The sequence below is a fragment of the Centroberyx gerrardi genome, chromosome 20, assembly GCF_048128805.1.
Source record: "Centroberyx gerrardi isolate f3 chromosome 20, fCenGer3.hap1.cur.20231027, whole genome shotgun sequence".
NCBI classification, from domain to species: Eukaryota; Metazoa; Chordata; class Actinopteri; order Beryciformes; family Berycidae; genus Centroberyx; species Centroberyx gerrardi.
Window position 1 is genome coordinate 16,855,147 of NC_136016.1, and position 9,529 is coordinate 16,864,675.

The following is a 9,529-nucleotide window of genomic DNA, read 5'->3' on the forward strand; positions in this document are numbered from 1 at the left end:
AAGACAAAGGAGAACAAAACACTGGACTTTGTGTATGCAAATATTCATCTGGTGTCCAGGTACATGGCCATTTTCCAGCAACAGCCGTTTTCCACGAAGACTCAGAGAGTGTGGCCTCAGGAGTCTGTAGAGGCTCTACAGGGCTGATGAGATCTCACACACTGAAACCTGCTCTGTGGGGCGTCCAGTGCAAAACTGGTTATGTCAAATTCTATGTGGACACTACGTTTCTAATCAGCAAACAGTCTGCAAACATGTCAGTTTCCAAACAGTAAACCCTGGATTACAAAGGACATTGAATTCCTCCTCAATAGGAACAGTAGTGCTTTCAGGGCTGGGCACAGGGAGGAAGATAAATCTGTCCATGGAGGATGGGAAGAACACCTACAGGGAGAGGACTGACAACAATCTGTTGCAATACTATGCAGGAGGTCTAGAGTGAGATGAGAAGGTTATCACTGGCCATAGGCAGCTGGGCCAGACTAGGATAGAATGAACAAGCATGTAGAAGGAATCACTGCGCTCACCGTTGTTTTGTTTGGTGTGTATAAACCAGTGTCTTCAGTAGAAAAAAAGATGGTTCGCACTCAGAAAGAAGTAGTATTTCCAAACCTTTTTTTTCTCATTATGCAAATGTTTTTATCTTTTTTATTTTTTTATTTTTTTTTTTATAAATGCAGAAGAAACATCATACACAAACGTTTGGCTGGTGCCTTCTTCAGTGTTCAGGCTCCAGCCAAAATGTTTGTGTATGTAGTTTCTTCTGCATTTATAAAAAAAAATTCAAAAAAATTTGGTTATTGAGTTTGGAAAACCTGCTTCTTTTGTTCTTTTCTGCATTGTCCCAGTTCTCAAGGAGGGACGTCCCAGAATCCTCAACAATGACAGGCTGGTGGCACTGACCTCTGACATGATGAAGATCTTTGAGAGGCTCTGGTTCTGCATACAATATATATAGTGATTCTTATTAATGCTGACTACCTAAGAATGTCATAATGACTAAGGTAAACAGTTTGTTCAGACTAAATCAGAATACACATACGATTGTGAGCAGTTTATTGACTCATCTGCTGACACAAGTGAGTAGTAAGATGTTCTCTGGATAATTTATGACGCATCAGTACAGTGTGCAGTGCTACAGAATAGTAAAAATAATTCCCATGAATGAATTTCCCATGAGTGGAAAAACTAATATTAATCTATGTAATGGCTCCCCCTGGTGGATGAGATTGGTTAAAGACAACTTGCTCTTCTGCCTCAAAAACATGGAGGTTTGTTCTCTTTTGTGAGAGACTACGAACACTGGACCTCTGGAAAAAAATAATATCTTAACTACTGAAGGGAGATGGAAATCAAATGACATAATGGCACAATTTCTATATGGCATTTAAATGAAACACTGATGTAGATTAAAAAACTGCTATTGAAGAAAACTGCTATGTTCCTGATATTTCAAAATATGTTATGGAGTTTAGTAGGGAGTTTCGCTGAAGGTGTGATGCTCATTTCTGTACTAGGGAAATTAAAAAAAGGATCTGTAAAGTAAAAGTCAACAAATCCGCTGGAAATGGTGGACTGCTTAATTTTACAAAACCTCCATCCACAATGATATTTTCTCCTGCATGTTTACAGTGAGGCAGTTGAATCAGGATCTTAACCTGCCTCTGCAATGCAAGGAGTAATAAACATTATTCTGAAGTCAAACAAGGACCCTCTATCCTTAGAGAACTGAAGGCTTCTGTCCTTGATAAATAATGAAAGCCAATTGCAGCCATCTTTGCAGAGAAGCCAGACTCACTTAAAAATACAGCTCATTCTGGGTTTAGAAGCAGGCATACTTGACTAGTTGACATTTGAGGAGCTTTATATTTCATAGATTATAATGGATTTTCTTGCTGTAGATAGTTCAGTCCTGTTTATAGACTTCTACAAATCATCTTAATAAATTTAGCACTCCTTTACTTTTTGAAACAAGTAGATTTTTTGGCTTTGGTAGCTATTTTCAAAGGGTCATCAGAGCACTATACCACAGCAGCAAAAGCTTGGCTAAACTAGCTCATGGGACGTCACAAAGATTTCAACTTGGACGAGGCCCGCAGCAGTCATTCATGTCTTATAAATTACAATAACTTTTGTCATTTCCAGTTGTTTTTAGATTAACCCTGAATATTAGAACTCTCACCCCTTAAAAGTTGTGACCTCTAGAAAATATGTAATATTCCTGTAAAAGTTTGGGCAATTTACCTAGGAGTGAAAGTTTGTAAAAAAAAAGAAAATAAAGAGGTGGATTTAAAATTCTCACCAAGATAGAAAAAAATATGTAATTCCTGGCTATTAAGAGATTGTTCTTTAAATGCATGTGCATTGTTATCTAAGTCTGAGGGTTTGTCCAAGCTAGTTTACTTCCCTGCTCTTGATGTACTCACATCTATGATTAAATCTGTAAATTCTAAACTATTCAACTTCATGTACTGAAAAACAAACCCCATTATCTGATAAGATATAATATGTGGTCCTCGGGGCAAGGGAGGGTGAAACACTTTGGATTTCAAAACCTCCAACATTATTTTAAAGATAAAATTGATACAAATGAAGATAGTATTTGGAATATATTCCCCCAATATAATTTTTCAGGTTGGTGTCTTTAGTTTCTTACTCAAGTGCAAATATGATGTAGCCACAATCCCACTCAAACCTGCAAACCTTCATTAACAGGTGCTTTCCTTCTGGGCTTTTGTCTGTAAGCATAACTTGTCATGACATACAGTAGATACATCATTTGGAACAACAAAGATATAAAACACAAAAATGAGTCATTGTTCTATAGAACTTTGTTCATGAACATCTTTTTATTGGTGAAACATTTGATCTCAGAGGAAGGGGAAATATTTAATTGTGTAGAATTTAGTAAACTACACAATGTTGCAAACACATCTATCCATCCATCCATCCATCTATCCATCCATCCATCCATCCATCCATCCATCATCCATCCATCCATCCTTAGCAGGTGCCCAAATCATTTCAACTCCTCTCAAAGTGGAGGAGCAGAGGCTCGACTCCGACATCCTCCTGACCTGTCATGGAGAATGAGCCCCAATCACCCCAATAAATTGAGCGTTATTGAAGATGCCATTCATGAAAGTATTGCTCCACTGGTTGGATGGCATGATGGCTCGGTGGATAGCTCAGACGTCACGTCTTCCATTTTCTCGGATAAGGAACCCAAAGTGAAATAACAAGAACATCTATTCCTGCAGCAGCCACTAAGTGGTTGCCTTTCCAGTGAATACTCTATCACCAATAAATTAAAAGAGGTTTCTTAAGTTAATTCAAATGATTCACCCTGTCAAAGTGCTTCTTACACATAGATTCAACTTAAAAATTGATGACAAATGTATTTTTTGCCTAAATGAGCCAGAAACATTATGTCATCTCGTTTAGCAATGCCCGTATGTTAGTGTCTTTTGGAATGATTTGCAGAACTGTGTAATGATTGCACGTGATATCAGCCTGACTCTGGAACAACATGATGTGCTTTTGTACTTAAACTGAGTTAAGGCAGAGGCCAACTAATCATATTTAATCAATTTGCCTATTATACTTAGATATCATATGAAATAGTCTGAATGTAAACCAAACTTTAATGTTTTCAAGCTAGAACTGTAAAACTATTTCGACACTATATGGATGTAAGAACTTGACAGCTTGTCCATACTGCTCCATCTGTAATTTATTTAATCTCAATCCTTAATTTTTATAAATACTGACTTTTGCTGCATTGTATTGTTGCAACCCTGTCATTTTTTATAAGTTTATTATTTTTTGGAATGTATTGTAAACTAGGCTACTGTAGGCTACTATTTTGTTAAAAAGGCCATAGTATTAATTACATTTTCAAAATTATACAATGTTAACCTCCTTTAAGATTATTAGATACTGCTCAGTAGAGACAGACATGATTAGTAGAAAACAGTTTCTCAAGTGCTGTATCATGATGAAGTCAGATGGCACGCAGCTCTAGAGGAGTGAAGCGTCTCTTTAAAGACTGGCTTCCCAGAATTTGCCTCTTAATGACTGCAGTTCTGTGGAAACAACACGGTTATGTTGAAACTGCGGCTGCATCCCAAGGCTTTCCACTAATTTAACAAAGCTCACGATGGGATTGGAGGCATTATTGCTGGTGCTAATATGATGCCTGATTCATGATTTGATAAAATGTAGTTTACGCCCTGCCAGGCTGCTGCGCATTGTTTCTGTCTAGGAAAGTGATTGGAATTTGTTTTGGCATTTATGCATTTCTGTGGTCTGTGGACACAAACAGCATCTCCAGTTTGATTCATGTTTCTGGTTTCGTTCTCATACCAAAACTGATTTCATGTACTTCTACTAAGTATGAAATGTTTTACATGCTTGAAGATCACACTATACTTCAATCTTTGTACTGGATATTTTCAGGACAGATGCCTGAAAAACGAGGTCAGTGTGCAGTGTGCAGTTCAGGTTCTGTAAATGATGGACTTTGTCAATACAAGGTATTGAACCACCATTTTTTTTGCCTTTCCAATCAGTCTTTGCAGCCTCAAGGCCAGCAATCCTTTCTATTTCCCCACAGGTCCCTCTCTCTATATATATACTGTTTATAATGTAGACAGTTCCTTTCAATTTTTGTTTTGTCTAATGCATGTAATGTTTAGCTAAATATTACCTTCATCCATATTCTAATAATAATTACAATAATCAATACACTGATGAGATTGAGGATTTCATCACAAACCTGCTTCTGTTTCTCTGTCCACGGCTGCAGCTCTCTTCTTGGCCACACAATGTCTCCTCAACACTTCCATATGCATGTGCTGTGCAATGCTGCCACCAAGAGACTGAAGCTGGATGTGTCTTTGATGACTGTGGTTCACTTTAGCAAGAAGATGGTGAACGTGAAGTATTTATGCCATGCAGGCTGATGAGAAAAAAACACTGTGGGCTGCTTTTCTCTGACGGAGCGCTGGCATGAAGCCTCTCCTGTCGTCTGTTTCGGTCTGGTGAAGCTGAAGGATGAATTCACTTTTAGTTTGATGCAGAGATGGTTGCCTTGATGAATGATGGTGGAAGTGGTAGAGCTGGGAGATGTATTTGCCATAATAATGAGTGTGGAAGAAGTGGGAGATTACAAGGGGAGTCACGATTAATTGACTGCGAACTGTGTGCATCTGTTACCCCTGAAAATCAACTCAATTTATAGCTCTAATTTATAGACTCATATGATCTCTATGTATTGTGTAACCAAAATTATCTGGGGGAAAATGTCATGTAAAATATGAACTTAGGCTTCCCGTCATATCAGCAGGACATTTGGATCGACGTTCTCCAAAATGTAGAAACAGAGCAACAAGTCAAGAAATTAACAAAGACAAGCAGCTGTGTCTGTCTAAGCTGTGCAATCTAAAATCTGGGACATCGTATGGTGTTGCTGCAAATTGGTGGGCTTTGATGCTCTTGTAGGAATTGCAGACAGTTGTTTAAAGAAGTTACTGTACTGTAGTTCTAGGATTTTAATATATTAGGCCTACAGAGGAAAGGCAAATGCTTTTCTCCTCTCGCCTGCAACAGTGGTGAATGATTTTATATATGTTGACATCAGAAATAAAAGAGACAACAACAAGACCTACTATGTAACTTTTACATTTTAAGCATTTTTAGCTGATGCTCTGCTCCACAATGAGTGAGCAGGTAGGGGTTCAGTGTCTTGATCCTGGACAGCTCAACAATGGGAGATATAACAATATTAGATTCCTAGGATTTTGATCGATTTGATTGACACCTATTTACAAATGACTTTCAGGCACTTCAGGGTATTTTGAAGCGAGGCACGGTGGCTCAGTGGTTAGCACTCCTGCCTCACAGCTGGGTTTGATTCCCGGCCCTTTCTGTGTGGAGGTTGAACCCCCATGAACCTGAAAATGGGGAATGAGCAGGTAAAGAAAATGAATGAATGAAGGTTTCCTGTCGATTGATGTTTCTCTATATAAAAGTCCTTCACTCTAATCCTTTTTCTGTCAGCACTTTGATCTTACATGATCATTCTGTGGTCACAGGAATATTGCATGGGCACTAAAGCCCTTTGCACTTTTATTATTGCCTGCATATAATTTTGGTGATGCAGTGTTGCACTCATCTATATTGCTGGTCTTCGTACTGTTCGTACTTCGTACGAGGGGTTGTTGACCCTGCCACCAGAAAACAACAAGCCTTGGCAAAAGCAGGACAGGGGGTTGACAAAAAGAGGATGAGAAAGATTGTTTGGAAGAAAAGGAGAAGCGAGCCGAGGAAGCAAGAAGCAGCTCACCGAGACCAGGGGGTCACATGTCAGCAACAGGCTCACTGAAAGAATGTGAAATTGTCATGTCAGCAACAGGCTATAATTTTAACATTTAAGAAGTGAGAGCACCCCTCTCATCATATTTTATCAAGAAGTAAGAAAAACATCCCGCAGAAGCTTGCTATATATGTCCAGCTTACTTGCTGAAGATATACTTCTTCTTTTGACTTATCCCAAAAGTGGAAGGAGTAGTTTTTCCAATAACAGGAGAGTGCAAGATAATTTTGCAGTGTATTTGCTTTAATACAAACTCGGAAAGACAAAGCCAGGACTTTTTCTTTCCTCTGAGCCGGGACCAAGAAAGGTAAGCCTGCTGACACTGTTTAGCTCTCGCCAGGGTGACCTGTTTAAACTTGGTTGGCTAAAACAAAGGCTAGATACAGAGTTGGGTCATAAATCTCGTTAAAAGAAGAAACTACTAACCTTCTCTCTTGGGGGAACTCAGGGAATATCCCTTTTCAGCTTCTAGACCTACAGGAGCTAAGGTTGGGTTAGTGACCTGAAGGGAAGGGACTCCCGCCCATACCAAACCAAGAGCCTTAGGGACGAGGTGAGACTAATACGGGCTAATTTTAAGTGAGGCCTAGGCATAGCAAGCCTCCACCAGCGAATTAGTCTTTCAGGACACCTTAAGGGGAAGCAAGAAACTGGAGTATGCCTACTAGAAGCTCCAGTACTGTGGCTTAGGCCTATATACAATGTAGCTATCTACTGTATAAGATTGACAAGACTCTGGTCTAGCAATCTGATAATACAACAATGCCTCCAGTGCAATGTTTGAAATAAAGAGTGGACCTTAAGAGCAAGGGTAACTTCATCAAAATAGAGTTTATTATAATAATAATAATTATTATTATTTTTACTGAACATAGGATTACTTGAGGCTCTCTGCCCTGTAACCCACCTGCTCCTCTCCTACCACATGACTGCTGATGTCAGCCAAGCCAGAGTCAAGGATGGGAACCTGTAGACAAAATGGTGTTTGTGCGTCCGTTCAGCGAGTGAGCATGTGTAGGATAAGAAGGGGGGGGAAATACAACAAGATATTAAACACATAAAAATAAATCAGCGCGAGGATTACTCTCACAGCCACGGCGTGTGTTGTGTTTTTTTTTTTTTTTTTTTTTTTTTACTGCTTGTTTATTCATCAAGTTCAGCACCAATATGAGAAATTAGCCTCTGTATTCACTGGGGTCCTCCCACCCTCTGTCTTATTCTCTAATCCGCCCACATGTATCGTCTGAGGAAAAAAATAGTGCAGAAGGTGACGCTCCTCCAAAGGAACAGAGAGAGGCAGAGAGAGGGAAAGGGAAAGAGAGGTGTCTACAAGCTGTATCTCCATTGAAACATTTGGGAGGGGGAGACAGAGGAAGAATTGAATGGTAGCTACACCCTGCGCCTGGAAGCGTAGAGACACTGTAACAAAGGCTGGCAATTATTTTTGGCAATAACAAAGAGGTGGGAGAGGGGCACTGAAATCGAGGGAAATAGCAAAAGCCAGTTTTCATTGGGACTTCTGCTTCATTTCATACGAGAGACTCATACCTTGCCATCATCAGCATGATCATAAGCTATAAGTAATAAGCGGCAATAACGGTGTCAAAACGAGATTTTCAACAACAGACGCGCGCAATCCTATTTTGATTTATTATAATCGGGGGGGAAAAAAAGATCTCCTGAATGCCTGCGAGAAACTGGATACTCTCTCTGAAATCATAAGAAACAACAATCTGACAAAGAAAACTACATTTTGATTGATCTTTTTTGGGTTAATGTGCGTGTTTTCGCACGCACACGAAACGAACCCGAACCAAAAGCAAGTGAGTATTAACCGTGTCTGTGTATATGTCTGTATTTTGGTGGCTTTATTCTGCGTTTATACGTCTAATAACAAAGCATTTATGGGCCAGCGCAAAAAAAGAGAGGAAAAAAAATACAGCGTCTAGCCTACATTCAACAAGTATCGTTTTATCCACAATAAGTGCTAAATTCTCTTGTGACCTGTGTATTTTAATCAATATCTTGAGCAATCAGGATACCGATACTGTGTGAGAATTGTCCAAATTGGAATCACAAAGCTCTCCTGTGTGTTATTATTATTATTTCTAGCGGCTATAATAGTAAGAGTAATGCACTCCTACACTGTGCGATATTCAGTTTTAATTGCCCACTGATATGGCGCCCAATATTTCATTTTATAAAACCTAACATCCCTCATTGCACAAATGGTGGGTGTTTCCCCATCTTTACCACTAGATCAGAGCAGTTTCATGTCTCTGAGAGGGATGTGTGTGCATTCCTCTCAGCATCATTTTGTGTGTGTGTGTGTGTATCTGTCTGTCTGCCTGTGTGTGTGTGTGTGTGTGCCTGTGTGTGTGTGTGTGTCCATGTGTGTACTGCTTTTGTATACGTCTGTATGTGTGCATCTTGTTTTATTTTGCATGTGCATTTGTGCATCTGCGTGTGGCGAGTGTGAGAAACAGCGTGGCAGCACTGGGTAAGTGTCAAGGCCCTGAAATGGAGGTTTGATAACAGAACCGTTGGAGGAGGGCGAGAGAGCTGACACACACACACACACACACACACACACACAGAGGAGAGAAGAAGGTGTGAGGGAGCGATGGAGGGGGGATACTGGAGCGGAAACACAGGAAGGACATAGCGTCACTGAGATCTCATACAGGAAGTCTATGGGGGCAGTTAAATGTCTAGACGTGCTTCTCTTTACCTAACCCCGCCACATCGCCAACAGCCTGGCATTATGTCAACTCGCTTAGCCGTGCGCTCCATCCGCATTCCCCTGCATCACGCCAAAAGTCTTCAGTTTCATAACGCCTCTTCCTTCACTTCCCAGTGCGTGCCTCCTCTCCTGCCACCTGGCTTCAGCAGGCTCTCCTCTCCTCTCTCCTCTTAATGGGATCTCTCTGTCTCTTCCTCCATTTGCTTTCCCTGCTTTTTCGAAATCCTGCATTATAAATCTACAGCTGGTGCTATTTTTAGACCGAGGGTAACCCAGAAAACACCCCTTTCGATTTTAGAAGAAGCCTCCCCACCAGAGACAGCAGCATGCTGTCAGTGGATGTGATTGGTAGAGTAGTGATAGGGCTGGAAAGGAGAGTGCTGCCGTGTAAGTAGGGGGGAATAAATCTA